The sequence below is a fragment of the Macaca nemestrina genome, chromosome 2 (assembly GCF_043159975.1).
Source record: "Macaca nemestrina isolate mMacNem1 chromosome 2, mMacNem.hap1, whole genome shotgun sequence".
Taxonomy (NCBI): domain Eukaryota; kingdom Metazoa; phylum Chordata; class Mammalia; order Primates; family Cercopithecidae; genus Macaca; species Macaca nemestrina.
In genome coordinates, this window is record NC_092126.1 from 199979501 (window position 1) to 200001194 (window position 21694).

At 35.5% G+C, this 21694-nt stretch overlaps 1 protein-coding gene and 1 long non-coding RNA gene across 5 annotated transcripts in view; one reads left to right on the plus strand and one right to left on the minus strand.

Moving 5' to 3' along the window:
- LOC105485564 (roundabout guidance receptor 1) overlaps nt 1–21694 on the plus strand; it is a 1159905-nt gene that overhangs the window by 265469 nt on the left and 872742 nt on the right. The gene's annotated exons all lie outside the window — the stretch shown is intronic.
- LOC105485540 (uncharacterized) overlaps nt 1–21694 on the minus strand; it is a 113884-nt gene that overhangs the window by 90434 nt on the left and 1756 nt on the right. For all 3 annotated transcript variants that reach the window (XR_989643.3, XR_011620434.1, XR_989644.3), the window contains exon 2: nt 15210–15306. This is a non-coding gene — a long non-coding RNA (uncharacterized lncRNA). The remainder of the gene's footprint in view (nt 1–15209; nt 15307–21694) is intronic.

The window sequence follows — 21694 nt, forward strand, 5'->3', positions numbered from 1 at the left end:
ACCTTAAATGAAATACATGGATTCTAAGAAAAGTAAACTAAACAATTATATGCCAATAAAGCCCATATATTACAAATGTTTGTCTACAGAATAAGAGAATAATGTGTAATTAACTTGACCAGCCTCCAACAAAACCCACGCTAAATAGAAGAATGTCACTTATTTTGATGAGCAGACTCCAACTGCTTCATTTATATTTTTGATTTTTTTTTCTCAGAGATAATTAGAAAACTGATGCCAGATCCTTCATTCTGTTTTATAATACTAATGCAAATTTTAATCAAAACATATTTTCTAAGAATTCCTTTTTGGGTTAATGAAAAGCCATAAGGTTTTTGGTGGAAATTGCTTTTATTTAAGCAATATAAAAGTGTTAATGAAATTGCTTGCATTCTGTTGAGCAATGGCAGTTCAAAGATCTTTGTTACTGCGTGTAGTCGTTTGCTAGAGCTGCCATAACAAAGCACCACAGATTGAGGGTTCTAAGCCAAAAAAACTTATTTTCTCACAATTTTTAAGGCTAGAAGTTTGAGATCCACATTTAGGCATGATTGGTTTCTTCTCTGGCCTCACTGTTTGGCTTGTAGATAGTCATCTTCTTCCATGGGTCTTCACATGGTCTTCCTTTTGTGTTTGTCTCTGTCCTAATCTCCTCTTCTTTTTGTGTTTTATTATTATACTTTAAGTTCTAGGGTACATGTGCACAATGTGCAGGCTTGTTACATAGGTGTACATGTGCCATGTTGGTTTGCTGCACCCATCAACTCATCATTTACATTAGGTATTTCTCCTAATACTTTCCCTCCTTCAGCCCCCCACCCCACCACAGGCCCTGGTGTGTCATGTTCCTCTCCCTGTATCCATGTGTTCTCATTGTTCAACTCCCACTTACGAGTGAGAACATGCAGTGTTTGGTTTTCTGCCCTTGTGATATTTTGTTGAGAATAGTAGAGTGAGCTCTAATCCAATATTATTAGTTTCCTCTTCTTATAAAGAAACTAGTAATATTGGATTAGAGCTCACTCTACCAGACTTACATTAACCGAATTATCTCTTTCAACACCTGATAACCAAACACAGTCATATTCTGAAGTACTGAATATTAGGACTTCAACATATGAATTTTGAAGGAATCATTCAGCCCATTCTGCCCACAAAATCATGGATACCTTCCTGAATATTGCTAAATAATACATTGTGAAGAAAAATTAAAGCCCGGTGAGTCCATAATGCTGCCAGCATATACCACAGAAACACACCCATGTTGTTTCCAAGTAAAATGTGGATATACACAGACTTGCAAAATTAGAAAATTAAGAGATTATTCTCTATAATGAACAATACAATAAAATGACAAAGTGCATAGAAGGACCACTGAAAACCTCTTCTACACTTCTAATTCCCAAAGGAAAGGAAAGCGTGCTTGGAAAGATTGCTGAGAGGCTCTGAAGACCCTCCACAAAAAATTTACATCCTCTTGATATGGCTTTTGTTGTAGCATGTTGCAGTATTGCTATTCAGCTATTTCAATAGAGAGAAAACCCCTGCCCCCATTTACTGCTAATGGTCTGGATAGTTTGTGTGCACCGGGGACTCATACACAGCTGTTCTCAGAGTCTGTAGAGACCTTGGTAGGCATTTACTTGTGGACTACATTTTTATCGAAGAACCAGCTTCCTAGCTGTCCTATTAGGTCATGAGGGATGCAGTTCTAGTTTTGTACATCATCATGCTCCTCACTCTCCTGCTTTCAATCAACTGGTTAACGTGTTCTAAGCATTATAATAGGAATCATGATCTGCCATCAGCTTTGATCCCGTTCCGTAAAACAGTGCTGGGGCTCAACAGGAGCTCTATTGTGTATGTTGATTGACTGGACAACTGACACTTCCAGAATCTAGGTGATGTGGCTGCACAAAGCACTGGCAGTGTGTTGCAGCCTGACACAAATTGCCTTTCAGTAACCTCCTGTGAACTCTGTAACCTTTCAGTTGGGGTTTGGATAGTTGGTTAATGGATAACAAATTCACACTCTTTCCTACTTGCCAGTTTAAAGCTTTCACATACCTAAAATATAAGTTGCACATATGCTCTTATGACACTTGAAACTCAACGTTCTTAACACCAAACTCATCCACTTGTTTTAAAAATTGCTTTGTCTCCGCCAGGCACGGTGGCTCACGCCTGTAATCCCAGCACTTTGGGAGGCCAAGGCGGGAGGATCACGAGGTCAGGAGATCGAGACCATCCTGGCCAACATGGTGAAAGCCTGTCTCTACTAAAAATACAAAAATTAGCTGGGCATGGTGGTGCGTGCCTGTAGTCCCAGCTATGTGGGAGGCTGAGGCAGGAGAATCGCTTGAACCCAGTAGGCGGAGGTTGCAGTGAGCCAAGATCCATCCAGCCAGGCGAGAGAGCGAGACTGTCTCAAAAAAAATTGCTTCATCTCATTGTTTTTCTATTTCTTTCCTGAAACTTAGTGTTGGCATCCCATGAGTAATGTTTTCTGTTCCCACTTCAATTAATAGACAAATTCTAATTATGTGTCATTTCAGTATCTCTGACTTCTATTCCACCCTCTTCCTGGTTAGGCATCTCACAATTTGGCATTCATGTCCTTAAAATCTTCTAATTGATATTGCTGCCTCCACTTCCTATGTATTTCAATTATTCCTCACTGCTACGAAAGGCTTTTTTTGTAAAGCATGTTTCTCATCATAGCATCTTAAAACACTCGCCATGTTAAAATATATAAAAAATAAATATATAAAATATAAAATAATAATAAACCAAAACAAACAAAAACGCCGGGCGTGGTGGCTCACGCCTGTAATACCAGCACTTTGGGAGGCCAAGGCGGGAGGATCACGAGGTCAGGAGATCGAGACCATCCTGGCTAACACGGTGAAACCCCGTCTCTACTAAAAATACAAAAAATGAGCCGGGCGCGGTGGCGGCGCCTGTGGTCCCAGCTCCTCGGGAGGCGGAGGCAGGAGAATGGCGGGAACCCGGGGGGCGGAGCTTGCAGGGAGCCAAGATGGCGCCGCTCACTCCAGCCTGGGTGACAGAGCCAGACTCCGTCTCAAAAAAATAAATAAATAAATAAATAAATAAATAAAACCTTCTGTGATCTCTCTTTCAATTTAATGAAACACAGACTCTTTATTCATTCAAATAAGATGTTGTCTAGGTGTATTTCCAATCCAGGCTGAACACTAACCCTCTTAATATAGTGAGCAGTTTGGTTTACTTGAGTGAGTTGCTCTTCCACAAATGCCACTGATTGACAGGCTCATCCCTTTGTGCATCTACATACACTGTGGGTCATGGCCCGGAATTCTCCCGTACCCATGTCTATCATACCCGTCATTCAAAGCATACCTCACATGTTAATTCTTCCCTGAAGCTCAATCTTAACATTACAACTGTAATAACTTCACTGCTCTGTAAACCTACCTCTGTATCCATTGCTTGCAACATTCTACCTTATGTTATCATTATTTGTCTACCTGTATTACCTACCCTACAAGAGAGTAATTTATATCTACTCTTCATCTTTACTGTCCTTCTTACACCTCTTCTCTAGTGGACAGACTGTCAAGTCAATGACCAACTCACTGCAAAGTATTGTAAGCTTTCCCTGGGATTAGGCAGCCACGTCCTCTTTCTCTCCAAATCATTGGTTTTCAGATGCTAAAATAGACTCCACTCTTCTTCTCTCTCAGCATGGTCCTTAAATCAGGAAAAAGTTCATCCTGCCTGCTGAGCTTTGGAGAACATATACCTTGCTTTCCTGAACCCTGACAGTGTGACGTTTAGTTTTATACTTCTGCTTTGCTCGACCTAAGCTGTGTCTTTCTTGTATCATTGTCTACAATTTGGCACTTTAGAAGAGATGAAATCTCTTTCTCTTTCTCTGTCTCTTTCTCTCTTTCTCCCTCTATCTTTCCTTGTCCTACTTCCTCTTCCTTTTCTTTGTCTCTTTTTTTTTTTTTTCTTGGCTGGAAGACTGAAAATGGTCTGAATAGAAGTAGAAAGTCAATTTAAGAAGAAAAAAAACATATAGAAAGAAATTTAATAAATTAAAATATCTTTGTTTAGAGCTGAATACTTCAGTTAATGCTGTCTTTCAATGCAGGAAATTCACACCAGTTTCACCTCCATGATAAATTATACAGGAGTTCATTTCAATGTAAGTAAGATCATAATTTTAAGGGATTGAATATTCAAAAAGTTTTTTTTTCAGGGAGGTATTCTTAGCATCTATAAAATGCACTTAATATTTTATTCCGTCAGAAGACATCAGTGCCAAGAAATTGCTTTTTGCTCTGCTCTGTTCTGAAAGATGAAACGCAGGGTCACTAGAATTGTGACCTTTAAGAACTGCAAAATGAGATATACCTTCTATTACAATCATATAACAATTTACCTTATCGAATGAAGAAAAGTATGCCAGAACTTCAGATGCTCTACTGGGTATCTCCGCATACATACAGACACACACAGGCACACGTAGAAAGATACACACACATATGCCCAACTGTGGCTTCTCCTTTTTGTGAAACATTATGTATTATTGGTAAAATTGTTGCAGTTATGGATATCTGTCTGGTAACTAGGAAGTAAGAAAAAAATCAAACAAATATCTGAGAACATAGCATGAAATACAAAATTTGCATTTTCCATTCCATTACACTAATTAAGAGATAAGTATTAGTTCAAATTATGAGTCTGTCAATGGTTACCTAACACAATACTGAAATATAATGATCTATCTAAAATAATTGTTAAATTAATTCACTTAAACTCTTCATTGAAAATGCAGGCATCATGTGTTTAGTTGTCTATCCAGTTTTCAAGCCTAGAAAATATATCTTTCCATTTGTCATAATTTTATGTTGGCTTTAGATTCTACCTTTAATACATTCTTTGTAGGAAAACATCAGAAAAAATAGGTCTTTTATTTTCAGCATTTTACAATGCAAATTATGTTTCTATCAACAGTATGAATATATATTTATACATTATATTAGTCTGGAGATTTACTAATACTTTCTAACTTTATCAATAGGTATTTATTAAACCAAGAATATTTCCACAAAAGGTTATGCCTTGAAGATAATAAAAATGTATCTTCCAAATCAGAGAGCAAATTAGATAGGTACATGTAGAAAGTTATTTTCAAATATAACTCGCTTGATTTAATGTAACCAATGCTACATAATTATAGTATTACATCTAAATTTAACTTATAGATTTTAAAATGTTATTGTTATAATTTTTGTTTTTTTTAAATATTAAAAGTACGGCCTAGGTTGAGAATTTTTAGAGTACTATTGCATGTGAGTTTATAAAAAGACTGTTTTATTGAACCCCAAAGAGTCCAGACCTTGGGGGTTCTGTCAACCATGAGTAATTTTTTCTGTGCCCTGTAAAGTAAGGCTGATAAATGGAGATAATAAGAATATGAAACTTCCTTCCTAAACCATAAGATGGCCATTTTGCCAAAGTTTACCTCAATTGAAAGGAGCCTTTGTTGAATGGATTGCAGCAATTTCTGAGAAGTTTTTATAGACAAATTCAGACAATAGCCATTGTCTTAAAATACGATGGGAAAAACATGGTTCCATTTATCATAATTTTATATAGCACATTGAAAACAGATTTCTCAGAGACAATTATGAAGTCTAAACAGACTTTGGGAGTTGCTGCTTTTTCATTTATTTCTTCATCTTCCTATATCATCTTGCTCCTTCTACACAGACCTATCCTCCACCACAGGGGGCTGCGTGGTTTTGTTGTTTATAGGGATGAGATGAAAAGACACATTAAAGTGACTTACCCGAGGGTGCACAACATCAATTTTTCTAAGAGTTTTCTGGGAGCTGCTGTATCACTGGACAACGTTGTGCTTTTTATTCCTCTGGGCTTTGCTAGCCTCATTCCACATAAGGTAAGGAAAGGCCTAAGCTTTCTCTACACTGATAGATATTACAGTTAGAGCTCTCTTACTCAAATGACTGTGTCCAGCCTTAGCTTTTAATCTCACTATAGTGTTATTGTTAACAAAAACAATTCTACACATTTCCTAGACTGAAATATAGAGGGACATTGTGCAATACAGTCAAAACTCATACTGGCCATTATTTGTAATTGGAAGTCGCACGGCCTTGGAAGCATGTATATTGATGGATTTAAGAATAATAGGAATTGGTTTGACATAGATTTGTTTAAAAAACAAAAAGCCTTTTGTGGATGTAATGATGGGATTACAAAGATTTCTTGCTTAACTTCAAAAATAATTTAATAAGTACAGGATAAAAAACTAATCTTTTAACTGAATTTGACAGATGCATGACAAAGTTTTTTCTGGTTTATTCTAAAAGCTTTGATAGCTGGGGAGACAACCCTGTTGAAGAATTATCTTTCACCTCGGTTTGATCTGCAGAGCTGCTCTCTCCACTGAAAGAATGAACACATTGGCATAGAGACGCTCATTTCCAAGGGTCATCACCATTATTAACTTTGGTAGTCATGGTATCACATTTGCACTTAATATTTTATTCCCTCAGAAGACATCAGTGCCAAGAAATTGCTTTTTGCTCTGCTCTGTTCTGAAAGATGAAAAGCAGGGTCACTAGAATTGTGCCGGGTCAGTGAAAACGTCATTGAGGTGGTTCTTTGTGAACTAGGTAAGAAAATAAAAATTCTGTAGGGCAGAGGTAGGCAAACATTGGCTAGACTTTGAGGACCATCCATTCTCTGTCACTACTTCTCAAAAACCATCGAACAGCAACATTTTGAAAATAATACAGCCACACTCAATAGATAAGCAAATGAGTGTGATCGTTTTCCAATAAAAAATGACTTACAAAAAACAGGTGAAGGTCCACGCCACAGTTTGCCATAGCCTGCCTTAGAGGCATGGTATTGCCAAAACTTGACCAGTCGAGAGCTTGCTAAATGTGTGAGTGAGTGGTGAGGGGTGTGGAAGGCTCATCTGAGCTGGAGGAGTGATGGTGGGGAAGGAAAGGGTGATGTGTGTGTGTGTGTGTGAGAGAGAGAGAGTTAGGTTATATTCTGAATATGCCAATGTAGCACAGCTGGTTTGACATTTCACATCACACCTTTATTCTGTTGCTAGGTGCCCCTTGCTAAAATGCATAAGGTCTTGGAATAGATGATTTATTAGCCCATTATCCCCCATTTATATTTAGCCTTTCTGAAAAAGTGGTAAGTAGGAAAGTATGGAAAGCACCCAGGGCTTCTCAAGCTTATTTGACCATGTACTTCACTAATATCATTCCTTTCTATCCTCCTCAACTTGAAAATTGATTAATGAAAAAAACGTTTCCTAAAAGTGACTTTGAAGAGTAGACCTTGACTTCTCATTAGTGAAGAGGAGTCATCAGGTCCTCGCGGACAGGATGATAGAGGGAGAAGCATGGTGACAGTCTTGCAAGGGCAGGAGCCTCACAAGAGCAATGAAAGTGGAAAACAAGAAAGACATCAACATGGAACTCAGCACCTCACTGAGGACAAATTAAAACTCACAGCTGGGGCCGAGCCCGGTGACTCACATCTGTTATCCCAGCACTTTGGGAAGCCAAGGCAGGTGGATCACCTGAGGTCAGGAGTTCGAGACCCGACTGGCCAGCATGGTGAAACCCCGTCTCTACTAAAAATACAAAATGTAGCCAGGCTTGGTGGTGCATGCCTGTAATCCCAGCTATTCCGAAGACTGAGACAGGAGAATCGCTTGAACCCGGAGGCGGAGGTTGCAGCGAGCTGAGATAGCACCATTGCACTCCAGCCTGGGCGACAGAGGGAGACTGCATCTCAAAAAAAAAAAAGAGAGAGAGAGAGAAAACTTACTGCCACGTGTGCTGGCTCACGCGTGTAATCCCAGCACTTTGAGAGGCCGAGGTGGGTGGATCACCTGAGGTCAGGAGTTCGAGACCAGCCTGGCCAACGTGGCGAAATCCCATCTCTACTAAAAATTCAGAAATTCGCTGGGTGTTGTGGTGCGTGCCTGTAATCCCAGGTAGTCAGGAGGCTGAGGCAAGAGAATCGCTTGAACCCGAGAGGCAGAGGTTGCAGTGAGCTGAGATAGAGCCATTGCAATTTTGTAGGCTGGGCTACAAAAGCAAAATTCCAACACACACACAAAAGTTTATAAAGATTTAAAAAAATAAAGAATGATTTTGAAATGTAAGCATTTGTTATTGTGTAAACAAGGGATATAGTTGACTAAATATTCATTTTATAATTTTTCATACTGTAAGTGGAATAGTGGAATCATATTTTTTTTTTTCTTTTTCTTTCTTTCTTTTTTTTTGAGGCAAAGGCCAAGTTTTGCTCTTGTTGCCCAGGCTGGAGCGCAATGGCTCAGTCACTGCAACCTTTGCCTCCCGGGTTCAAGTAATTCTCCTGCCTCAGCCTCCTGAGTAGCTGGGATTACAGGCGCCCACCTCCACACCCGGTTAACTTTTGTATATTTAGTAGAGATGGGGTTTCACCTTGTTGACCAGGCTGGTCTTGAACTTCTGACCTCAGGTAAATCCACCCGTCTCGGCCTCCCAAAGTGCTGGGATTACAGGTGTGAGCCACTGTGCCCAGCCACAAATCATATTTTTTATACTATTAGTTGAGCTACCACATTTTTAAACTGTTTTTTAGGACAAGGTATACTGTTCAATTACAGAAATAAGATTCTCATCTTAAACCTATATATGCTTAAAAGGTATTGTAAAAGATAAGCAACAGTGATGTTAAAGTAAGAATCAACAAATGATGCAAAATGTTGAATGTATAATAACATAGTTTTAAATGCCTACCATAAATAGAATATATTTTGTATTTTGTAATATATAATGCATTCACACCTCTTCCATATGGAGGTATAAATTAGGAAAATCAATCCACACCAATATGTATTGAAATTATAAAATAAAAATAACAGATATAACACAATAAAATGTTTGCTTTGAAAAGCAAATCAAAAGATGACAAAAATACTTTTGAAAAATTATTTTTTCATATTTCTGTGATCACTAGTTCTTATTTGTTGATAGTAAAAGCTTTTCAAATTATCGTTTTTCATAAAATACTGTGTTGGTCATTCTAATTGTAGAGAGATGAGATTTGATGATAGTTTTATAAAATCAGGTCGGATAACATTGCTCAGCAAAAATTCAAAGCAAATAAAATTATATTCCTGAGTTATCTATTATTTCTACTATTCTTGTTATATGATTATATGATTATATGATTAACAACACCTTCTTGGCCTTTAGTGGCTCTGAGAGACTTTATTTTTATTTTCAAATTTTTGATTTTTAAAATGCCAAACCTATCAACTACAACAAATTAATTGAAAATATTTGATAGTACTTACTGTTTTAAAAGAAAAATATTAATTTGTTTTAAAAATTGTTATAGTAAACTGAATTGCAGATACGGAAAGCACCAAAATATAATTCATCTGCCTATCTTTGAATTTCCACTAGAGGGCAACATGTACCAAGATTTTTGTCCCTTTGCAGTTTCAAGAGGAATAATCAAATTTTAATCTTTTTTCATGAATAAATGTCATTTACTTAATATTTAGCACCAGACAGCATTAATTGTTATCTTTATGATGCACATGTGTTTCTTAGTGAACACTATCTTACTTAGAGATAATATTGTGAATGTTACTCTGATTTCAATTAATCAATACTTTTTCAGTTACCATAATTATAAGAAGACAAAATAACACCAAACAAAAAAAGATATTTTCTACATGTAATGAGTTTTTAAATCAAATAATTTCATATGTGTTTTAAATTAAAAATATGTTAAGTAGTTACAGGTTAACGAAAAATAAAATGAAAAATATTGGGAGATGTTGGTAGTAAATTTAAAATTCAATTTTGACAAAACAAAAGCATTTGTTCATTATACATTCTCAGAGGCCATTTTAAAGAGAAAAACTGGTTAAATAGTGTGTATCGGACTAACAATTCTCAATCTTTTCTGAGAAAGAGAGTCTGCTTAAAACTTGCAGCATCCCCATTTTGTCTTCCCAAACATCATTACTCTAACTACAGCCTGTCTTCTCTTACCTGCTACTTCTCCTCAGATTGTTTAATATCTACTCTTTTAAAAAATCTAAATATGAGTGGTTGTCACTAAGACAGCGATGTTAGAGCAGAATGTTTTTGTCTTCTTTTGTTTCCAAATAACTTTTCCTTAAGAGAGCAAAGGAACATTGACAGGTTGGGAAGAGATACACAACAAGCTTTGGAAAATGATAATGTACATTTTAATGCAATCATATTTAGAAACAATGACAAAATTACATATGTGATAGTATACTTTAATTCCCTATGACAGATATTATATAGGAATGGACATAATTGTCACCTATTGCAATGAAATAGTAACATTTTCTCCATAATTTTTACGGAGTTAATAATATTTTATTGAAAGCCTATTTTGATAGGTTTAAAAATGATGGGTGCTCATTACACCAAAAACATAACCAGCAAAGATTTGGTTTTACTGTCGTCAAATCACCACCCAGATAAACTGTCATTTTTATTTACATATGATATACATAGAAAGAATATAACTGGATGAGGTTTTAAGTGCTTTACATATGTTTTTTTGTTGTTGTTGTTTGTTTTGTTTTTTGTTTTTTTGTTTTTCTGAGACAGAGTCTTGCTCTGTCTCCCAGTTTGGAGTGCATTGCTGTGATCTTGGCTCACTGCAACCTCCAACTCTCAGGTTCAAGATATTCTCATGCCTCAGCTCCCAAGTAGCTGAGATTCCAGGCACATAGCACCACACCCAGCTAATATTTGTATTTTCAGTAGAGACAGGGTTTCACCATGTTGGCCAGGCTGGTCTCCACCTCCTGAACTCAGGTGATCTGCCTGCCTTGGCCTCTTAAAGTGCTGGGATTACAGGTTGAGCCACTACGCCTGGCCTACATATGTCATGTTTTTAACATCCCTACTTCCCTATGCAATAAGTGCTATTATTTTATACCCACTCATAAGTGAAGAAACTAAGGTATTCACGTTAGCAAAATAGATATTGATGTTAGCAAAATAGAAAATTAGAAGAATATATTGATTTATAAACTGAGATATAAGGAGAAAAAGATAAAGAAAGAAATGTTCATTTTCAATAATACGTCAAAATTAATACATAAGATTATGAAGAAGTTTTGGAAAGTATCATTTTAAACTCATATATCAAAGTTAGATAATATCAACTCTCAGCAATGAATGGCAGAAATCAGCACCCTTCCACATAACACTTCCCCCTTATGTCTTAATTATATTAGTTTTATAAATATTTTAATGTCAAAGTTTAAGACTTTCCATTTAATTCTGTAACCATAATTCATATGGTTGCTTAGCCTTAGATTTGTATTTAAATAGATCTTTTTCAGGATGTCATTTTTGAAACGTTTATTTTCATTTCTGGGCTTTTTTATGTATTTCAAAAATGTTCTTTTCAAGAAGGAATTACATATTCCCCAAGTACTCTTGTGACTCTTGTCTATGATTTTTTATACTTTGAAGTCGATTGTCAGAGCACACTTTGAGTTACTGTTGTTACTGTTCCCCTGTCTTTAAGTGATGGTTACTCTGGAGAATTCTGATAGGTAAGAATTGCCCTCTTGAATGAGATCTGCACTTGCTTTGTCCCAATTATTATATGATTATTTATTTATTAAATTACATTTAATTTGTTCAAAAAATGCTCATTAAATACTCATCTACTAAGTGTAGTATCTAGAGATATAATCATGCTTTTTAAAATCTGGCTTTCGGAGTATACATTCTAATCAGGGAAAGAGGCAGTAAACAAATTATCTATCTATCTGTCTATCTGTCTGTCTGTCTATCTATCTATCTATCTATCTATCTATCTATCTATCTCAGATGGTGATCAGTTCTTTAGAGGAAAGTAAAACAAAGTATAGAAATATTGGATGAGATGTAAGTGCTGATGCATTTTCAGGTAGGATCATTATCGGAAGCCCCTCTATTAGGGGTCATATGGATGAATTAGTATTGAGGATATCTGACTCAGTGATCATTTTGCATCAGTTTTTCCTGCAGTAACTGTTTCTTTTCAACTGGTAGATTCAAATACTCATTTAATTTTTTTTTTTCTGTTATATCTTGGAATTGTTTTCTATTCGTTCTTCATTTTGTACATTTTTTTTTGTGAAAACCAATTATGTTAATGCCAAAAGTGCTTTCTTTACTATTCTCCTCTATTGTGTTCTATGCAATTGCCTTTGCTCTTTTTTGAATTTGTTTTATGTGAATTCCTCACATCTCTGGATTCTTAATCTGTTACTGTGTATTTCTTCTATTTTATTTTATCTTCATTTGTTTCTCTGAACTCTGTAGTTCACTTTTCATCCTTTGTCTTTCAAGTCTGTTCCTTCCTAGTTTCCTTACTTTTAAAAAATTGTTTTTTTTTTGTTTTTGTTTTTGTTTTTGTTTTTTTGCAGATAGCCCTTTTATTTGTTTCCTTGTGTGTCAAACAAAATTATAAAACTTCATTGAGGTTAAGGAGAATTATCTAAAGAACCTATTTTTATGTATTTTTTATGATATGTGACCTTTACATGACTTTTTATTGTGTCTTATTTCTTAATTTTTTGTGTGCTTTACAGATTTTTTCTATAAGTCTCATGCTGAGTTATTAATGTTTAAAATTTGCTTTTTGATGTGGATTCAAAAAAGAGGAATTCACCTTTTTTGCTGAAAAAAGTATGCAGTATGGGGCATGGGGAGAAAAATGTGGAGATGGAGACAGTGGAGCAGTCTGAAGTCCACATCTCATAGTACTTGGCACATATTCTTCAGGAGATTTCTAGTAAGAAGTCTTATTCTTACATGACTTTTGGAGCAAATAATTCAAAAAGCCATTGTAAACAAAAAAATTTAAGCCATTGTAAACAAAAAAATTTTGTGATTTCTGCCATGATCTTCAAACTTATCTTTGATAATATAGTTTGATACAATGAATACGATCTAGTATTTGATAGTACAGCAGGGTAACTATAGTTAGTAATAATTTGTTTTACATTTTAGAATAACTGAGGCAGTATCACTGGAACATTTCTAACTAAAGAAATGATGAATACTTGAGGTGGTGGATACCCCTCTTTACCTTGGTGTGATTATTACACATTGTATGCCTGTATCAAAATATCTCAAGTACTCCATAAATATATATGCTTAATATGTACCCATAAAAATTAAAAAAAAATTTAAAGCTTATCTTTGGTATAAAATTCATAATTATTTTGATTTTGAAAATTATTTATCAAATTAATAAAAAAACCTTTTTCAACAAACTTTTAAATTTTTTCAATAAAAATGAACACCTAACCAAAAAAAAAAAAAAAAAACTAGTCAATGTCCATTTCAATGTAATCCTTTAAAAATTACATACTTTATTTATTTTGATATCCCTAGGTCTTAGCACAGTTTCTAACAGCATAAATGACTGTAAAATAATTGTTAAATGAATCATTTTTAATTTTACTTAATGCCTACCAGTTTTTCTGTTCTGGATACATTCACCATAGAAATTCATCACATATTATAAATTCTAATAATAATAATAATTAGGATTTTTAGAGTTTATAAAATTGCAAATCAAAAATTATGTTTGATGTTTTTGTGGCGAGGGCATTTTTGAAATTTAAGCAATAAAAATGGGAAGTGTGAACAGCTATTAAAACCAAGAAGAATATGTTTTAAAAATTATAATATCTTACCTTTTTTATCTGTTATAATAGCTGTGTTTTATCTTGAACATTCATGTTAGAGTGATTTGCCAAATCTCTTAATTAATTAAAGTCTGATACATTTTGTCTTCCAATATATTTTATATTTTTGCTTCTTCTTATTTGTATTTTGACTCTCTTTTATAGTTTAAAAATCTTAAATTAGATTTTGTTCAGTTAATAAAAGTAATGCAGTATTGACTTGTGCTCTTAATTTCTGATTTGAAATGACTGCTACGGGAATTAGATATGGGAATTTTAATAAGAATTTTAATAATAATAATGTTAAGGCCTTAGTCGTGCCTCTTTTTAGCAAGAAATTATTTTGAAATTGTTTTATCAATTTCACCACTGTATACATGAATTCCAAGTAGAATTAGAAAATTTATAAGTTGTGGATCTCATATAAATTCATGCAATGCTAATACATTATATGTCAGATATGAATTTAATGCATATTTCTGGATTTGTGATATTTTTTGTGTTTATAGAATCTAGCTTAATTTATGAATTTCTTAGTAGGGTAATTTATTTGGCTTTGAGCTAATGCCATTTTTATAGTATTCCCATAATACATTTCTTTATATATGTATGTACATACATACATATAACTATGTATGTTTTTATATTATATCTTTAAGTTTATGAGAAAATAACTCATAAATGGTTTTCATAATTTAAAATATATAGCTCTGTATTACATTCTACAGCCTCTCTTTTTTTTTTTTTTAAACAAAGTCTCACTCTTATCGCCCAGGCTGGAGTGCAATGGTGCTATTTCAGCTCACTGCAACCTCCACCTCCCGGGTTCAACTGATTCTCCTGCCTCAGCCTCCCAAGTAGCTAGGATTACAGGCGCCAGCCATCACGCCTCACGCCTGGCTAATTTTTGCATTTTTAGTAGAGACGGGGTTTCACCACATTGATCAGGCTGGCCTCAAACTCATGACCACAGGTGATCTGCCTGCCTCGGTCTCCCAAAGTGCTGGGATTACAGGCGTGAGCCACAGTGCCTGGCCTACTGCCTCTTTTATGGTGCAAAACTATGTCCTAATTCAATGTCAGGGCTCTCCAATTCTTAGTCCTTTAGACATGTTGGGTATCCAGTAGAGCCTGTCTCTTGCGAAAACCTCAAATGTAAGTAACAACCAAAAAATAACCATTAGCCCAGAATGTTTATGCTAGAATTTAATGGCCCTCTATTCACACTACTGCTGTAGGCATTGTCAAATGCCTTATAACAAGGCATTTGGATCCATTTACCTTTTCACACGAACAGCCATTTCCAAATCTCAAACTAGCAACCAAACACTGGACATGGTGGAGTCATTGGTCCACTCAGATTTCATTTTGCCCACAAAATAAAGAAAACGTAACCACTGAATTTTTCCCGTCTTCCTACCTCACTTCTCCTGTGGTAGAAAGATGCAATCAGAATTCAAAATGACGTACTGCTCTAAGGATGGCCCGAATAAATGTAGCTACAGAATTCTTTTACTCTAGAAGATAAAAGAATAAGCAGTTTAATAAAATTTTTGTCATCTCTCAACTTTGCTCTTAAATATTGTATGTATATGCTGAACGTTCTAGAATTTCATGAATTTAACAAATCTGTTCCTGACAACAGTGAGTCATGACAGATAGAGCCAGGGTCGTATTTCATTCACAGTTCTATTTCTGCTCTCCCATTTGTTAGCATCTGCAAGTTGTAGGGAAGCTCCCTGGAGCTCCCTACTCTTACAACCCAACTGTCAGCAGCTCAGCTGAGCTCAAGAGAAACCGGCTTCCAGGTGCTGGAGTAATCAATTAAAGCAACAAGCCAAAAACGAAAGTTCATAGTCGAGTATTTAATCATTTACTTTGGTAGTATAGGCAAGAAACTAAAAACTGAAAGAAAAAAAAAAAAAAAGTGCCGCTCCCCGTTTCCATTTTCCCCCAAGGAATGGCCTTGCTCTGTCTAGGACCAGGTCAATTAGCGTAGTGCGGTTATTTCACTGTTGAAGCCCTTTAACAAAAGGCTCCTGCACAACACAATAAACACATACAATGTTATCTTTCAGTTTAAAAAAGAGTAAAATAGGAAATAAATTTACCATAGAAAAACGTTTTTTAAGGCTCCTGCAGTTCTATGTACTTGGGATCCAGGGAGAGAGAAATGGGAAGAGGGAGGGAAGAGGACTAGAAGTTTAAAATTACTGAATAGTAGGTCAGGGTGAAAACTATGTCTTCAAGGCGTCGCCCTCGAGTCACTCTCCCTAAAGAAGGCCTCAGCAGAGGTGCCTGAGGAAGGCCTGAGCTAAAGACCCCAGATAAAGAGGTATCTGGGTAAAGGAGTCTCAGCTAGGAATGCAAATATGCATAAGCACAAGGCCAATCAGAGGGGCTTGAGTCCTTGACTGCGCCTTCCTTCAGAGACTGCAACGCATTCATTGGCTGTGCACCAAGTCAGCTGCAGGGAAGGCAACTTTCTCCTGGGAGGCCTGCCAAGCAACACTTTGAAATTGCCTACCGTCAGGCTTGAAAAATCACACTTAGGTTATTAACTAGAAGCCGAACTCTTCACCCAGTTAGCTCATTCTCCTTTATTCTAGCCCTTTCCATTTCCTCCTTCCCGGCTTCTTCTGCGCCTGTTTTCTGGCTGTTCCTTTTTAAATGTATATGCTTTTGGGCAGAGACTGGTCAAAACAACTGGAATAGTTCAGAGAAGATTTAAGGCCAGGAGATAAAAAGTGTTTCTTATGCAAAGATGAAGGAGAATCCACCTCCTGGAGGGTAGAGGAAATGAGTGGATTTCCAGTACAGCATATACAAAGGGGCTGAGTCCATGGGGATGACAAAGGCTTAGGTTTGACTGGAGCCTAGAGTATAAGGCAAGGACAGGCAAGGGATGCTTTGAAGAAGTCAAAATAAGAAGAGTCACATATACCATACACAATTTTTAACTTTATTTTCTCGTAAGAGATAAAAAGCAGTGAATAATGTAACCACAGAAATTTTAGGAAAGCATCCGCGCCAAGGCTACAGACACTAGAAATTAATACGAAAACAAATAACAAGGCATCTCAATTTTTAAGTAGTATTCAAAGTACTTGGCTCCAAGGCAAAAATGGTCATTTGGATTTGTTCCTAAAGGAGTCTGTTTCAAAGATCAACAAATATATCCTCAGAAGAGATGCCAAAGTCTTCATTAGTGTGTGAATATTGCCTTTGAAATACATATTATATGAAATCTTCATATGTAAAAATACACCTCTGAATACTGTATTGCAGCTGCACACACTGGGATTGGTGACTTGGGAAAATGGTGGGCGAGGAAAATATGTTGCTAACATCAGGAAAAATAAAAAAACTTACAAGTAATCTAAAGAAACCTCTTCATATTTTGTTTGTTTGTATGGTGTTTATAGAGTAGAAAATTACCTTTTTTTCTAAAACAGAAATTATTACTCCTTTCTTTTTTTCTTTTCTTTTTTTTTTTTTTTTTGAGACGGAGTCTGGCTCTGCGGCCCAGGCTGGAGTGAGCGGCCCCATCTTGGCTCCCTGCAAGCTCCGCCCCCCGGGTTCCCGCCATTCTCCTGCCTCCGCCTCCCGAGGAGCTGGGACCACAGGCGCCGCCACCACGCCCGGCTAGTTTTTTGTATTTTTAGTAGAGACGGGGTTTCACCGTGTTAGCCAGGATGGTCTCCATCTCCTGACCCCGTGATCCGCCCGTCTCGGCCTCCCAAAGTGCTGAGATTACAGACATGAGCCACTGCGCCTAGACAATAATTGCCTATTTTCTTAACATTAAGTTACTGTTTATGATGAATAATTGTAATTTTAGACATGTGTTTGAACTTTTCATTAATGCCATTCCATTTTTTCAAATGTTTATGCCAGACCTTCACATTCATGTTAAGAAATAGCTAAATAATTTCTAATTCCACAATTGTAATTGCCGGTTTGTTATCTTAAATTGACTAGTCTGAAGTCTTATCAGAAAAATCAGTTTATATTCTTACCACACTCGTTTTATATATATATATATATATGTACTTATATATGTATATTTTCAATTTTAATTTTTCTTCACTAATAATATCATAAAATCATTTTAAATGACCCATCTAAATTGAATATTAAGTGAAATGTTTAGTCATTTGCTTTTTGTTATTGTTTACTGTGGAGGAGATGGGAGAATCAATTCTGACTTTGGAGACTCAAGGCTAAATCTTATTGAGTTCATCAAAAGTTATAAATAAAAGCATCCAAGGGCAGAAGCTGACCCACAAGAAATTCAGACTTAATTCCTTGTCACTTTACACCTGTAGACGTTGGTCCACACTAAGAAATACATTTTGCCCAAATTACATGGCGCCAGGTTTTAGTATTTGCTTTTTTCCTAACTTGTAGTGTATGTCCATTAGACTCATATAACCATAAAACTACCCAAGAATATTAATATCAGAGAGTATTTATAAGTCAAAAAGATGTCAATTTTCCTAATAAGTTTGAAAATATTGTATGATATCATTTTGAGACAGCAATTCAGATTTTCAAAAGTAATACCATAGATGAGTACTTTTGTGTGTTTTTTATGATTTCTATTCTTTTATTGGTCACAGTTGTTTCATCACACACTGGAAATCATGATATATGGCATTTAATAATATTCACCGCAAGAAGACTTGTTATTGATGTCATTCAAAGTCTCTATCTTTATATGCACATTTTCTTTTGCATGATTTGGTCCAAAGTTAGGCTGAGCAATAAGCAGTCCAATTTGTTGTGACCCATTAAAGTGCTCTGTAAGTATTCAGATGATCTGAAGATATTTTGAAGAAAAAAATTCCCCCTCCATTTGCCCAACAAATGGAGGGGAAGAGACAGAGAATATTGAATATTAATTCATTTATTTCATGCAAATTATATTTAAAGTTATTACAATTTTACCTCTCAAAGATTCATTTTGATATTTTTATTGATTCAGAGTAAGTCTCATGATGTCTTTAAGTTTATTTGACAGTGTTTTTATTTACAGTTTTCTTTCAGTTAAAAAGAAAGCATTAATTATTTTTTATTCAGGAACAGCTAACAGAGGCTAAATGTATATCTTTCAGTTCAATAAAATGTAATAACCCATCTTAGATGACTCATTTTAACCTCTGAATTGCCTCATGTTTTCATTGGCTAACTTTTTAATATCTTCATAATTTTTCTTCAATTTTAAATTGTATTGCTTTTATAACACCTTGAGAGTTATTGTTCTCATTTTATATTTCTATAGGAAAAAATATAAATAATCATTTCACATTAATAAAAGTCCTCCACTGTTAAATCTTGAGAAATGAGTTGTATATGTTAAAATAATCTTTGACCTCATAAGTTAATTTAATAGAGTAATGATATGTTCCCATATTTATTTATGGGCTTAGAAAATCTTCAGAAGCCTGAATGCCAGGTGACATGAGAAAAGGGTGAGGTGAAAGCTAAGAGTTAAAGCTGTCTTAATAACATATAACCTAAACGTAGTGTTAGGAGAATGAAAATTACAGAGTCAGTTCAAACTTCAGCTCTACCACTGGTCAATACTCTTCACAGGTAAGATATAATAGAATAAAGGGCTTTAGAGAACAGAAAGCCGGCCTGTGGTGGTGACTCATGCCTGTAATCCCAGCACTTTGAGAGTTCGAGGCAGGTGGATCACAAGGTCAGGAATTGAAGACCAGCCTGACCAACATGGCAAAACCCCTCTCTACTAAAAACAAACAAACAAACAAAAAAAACCAACAAAAAAAAAAACCCAGAAAGCCATTGCAACAGTATTGTGGTCATTATCTATAATATCAATTCAACCAAAAATGTTGCACATGCTGTTATAGGGGAAGAAAAAATAATTTTCCCTCTACCCCCTCTGATTTCTCAGGAGGGACCCCTATAACAAGAAAAAATAAATAAATTAATTAGCCAACCAGAGAAATCAAACAGAAGTTTTCAAACATGTTTTGTTAAAAAACAAGTTTTTTAACTTCTTATACATGTTACGTATATTACACAGGCAATATCCAGGGAATTAGTAATTCTCCAAGAGGTTCTTGGGACCTCTATCATTTTCAACAAGGAACAATACACTTTTAGAGGAGTGACAAGACAAAGGAAAAGGACCTTGAGTCTCTAGGGGTGGGACATTGTGGGATGGCAAATATATGGGAAACGAATGGCAGGTAAAGGCCAGTTAGTAGAGTTTGTTATGTCGATCCCTCTGGTACTGTCTCCTGGATGATAAAGGTCTAAAGCTGTCTTTGCTGATCAACCTTTGTCCTTCCTAACAGTGGGGGAAGAAGGGATAGCTTTGCAAATTTTGTCTTACTTTTGGGCAGTTAGGGAGAGAGCAGAGAGCGTTTTTTGGATATCTGCTTCTTTTTATTTGACATTCATCTCAAAATAGTTCTTTTGCCAACGCGGCATATTTTGAGGTGGCATATTCTGCTGCCCTTCACTGGTAAAAACATATTTGAAACTACTGTGAATATAGGTATGCCCCTGAGCCCTACCTAAACATTTTGCTGGGCAACCCAGTATTAGCACTTAATTATGGAACTGATTTATATAAAGAGATATTCTGCTGTTAATTTGTTCATGTAACCTTTTTCCCCATCAAGCTATATTAGAAAAGTAGGCAATTTCTTAGGGATAGAGAAATGGAAGTAGTTCACAGTTAGGAAATAAGCAAGTAACTACAATGTATCATGATACAGACTAAAATAGAGGTACTTATTCTGGGAAATAGAGAATAAAAGTTTAACACTCTCTGGGGTGGCCAAGAGAGGTCTTGCAGGGCAAAGAAATCGCTAAGTATAAAGGAATCTCTTTATGTTTATCTTTGTACATTAAAGAAGACATGTGTTTAATAAACCACAGGGAGATCAAAATTGTTTTTATATAAGGGCATTATATACTAGGAACTATAAAAGTATAATAAAATATAAAATAACATTAAAATAAAATGTAATTATAAACTTACAAAAATAGACAATACTTTGTGAGACTTTACTATGCTAGTCACTCTTCTGAGAACTTTTATTGACTCTTCACCAAAGTTATCCTTGTTTTATAGATGAAGAAACAGCCATTGGGATAATAATAAAGAATAATATGTTTTCAAGGACATGTGATTGTTAGCATCAGAACTGGAATTGAAATTTGGGTTGAGTGGTTCCAAAGTCTATACCTAAGGTTGTGAATGTGGTGAAAACAAGGCAGGAAAGAATAATGGAAAACCTTTGAAGACAGGAAAACATTCGGATATGGGACATGGGAAAGAGATTGAAAATGACTTCCAAACTCCTGTCTTCAAAGATAGGTACAATTGGTACTTTACCGAATATAGTATAAAGAATCGGACAGTATGGTGTTAGAGAGGAGTATGCACTAAGTTGGGGACATGTTAAGTGCCAACATGTGTCTGCAGTTGACAATATGTGGTGGCAGTCAGACCCCAAGTAGAACACAAAAGCTCTCTGTGCCTTACTTTCTGTATCTGCAAAATGGGGATGGAGTTGTTGTAAAGATTAAATGAGTTAATAATTGTAAAGTGCTGAGAACAGTGTCTGACTCATGGTATCTATTATGGTTGTGGGTTAGCAAAAAAGTGACAGGTATGAGCCTTAAACTGCCTCTAAAAAGAACAGAAGTGAACATTACATTTTGTATTATGAAAGGCCATTTTCAAACTTGAAAATACTTTGTTAACATTTAGTGTAGGAACTATGTATGGATTTTATTTTAATCTTTTGTAATAATGTCATTACTTATTCTAATATGTTTTTATATATATATGATTGTGATTATCAATTTAAAATTATAATAAATATCATCAACTTAGACTGATCAGAGAAATACTAGACA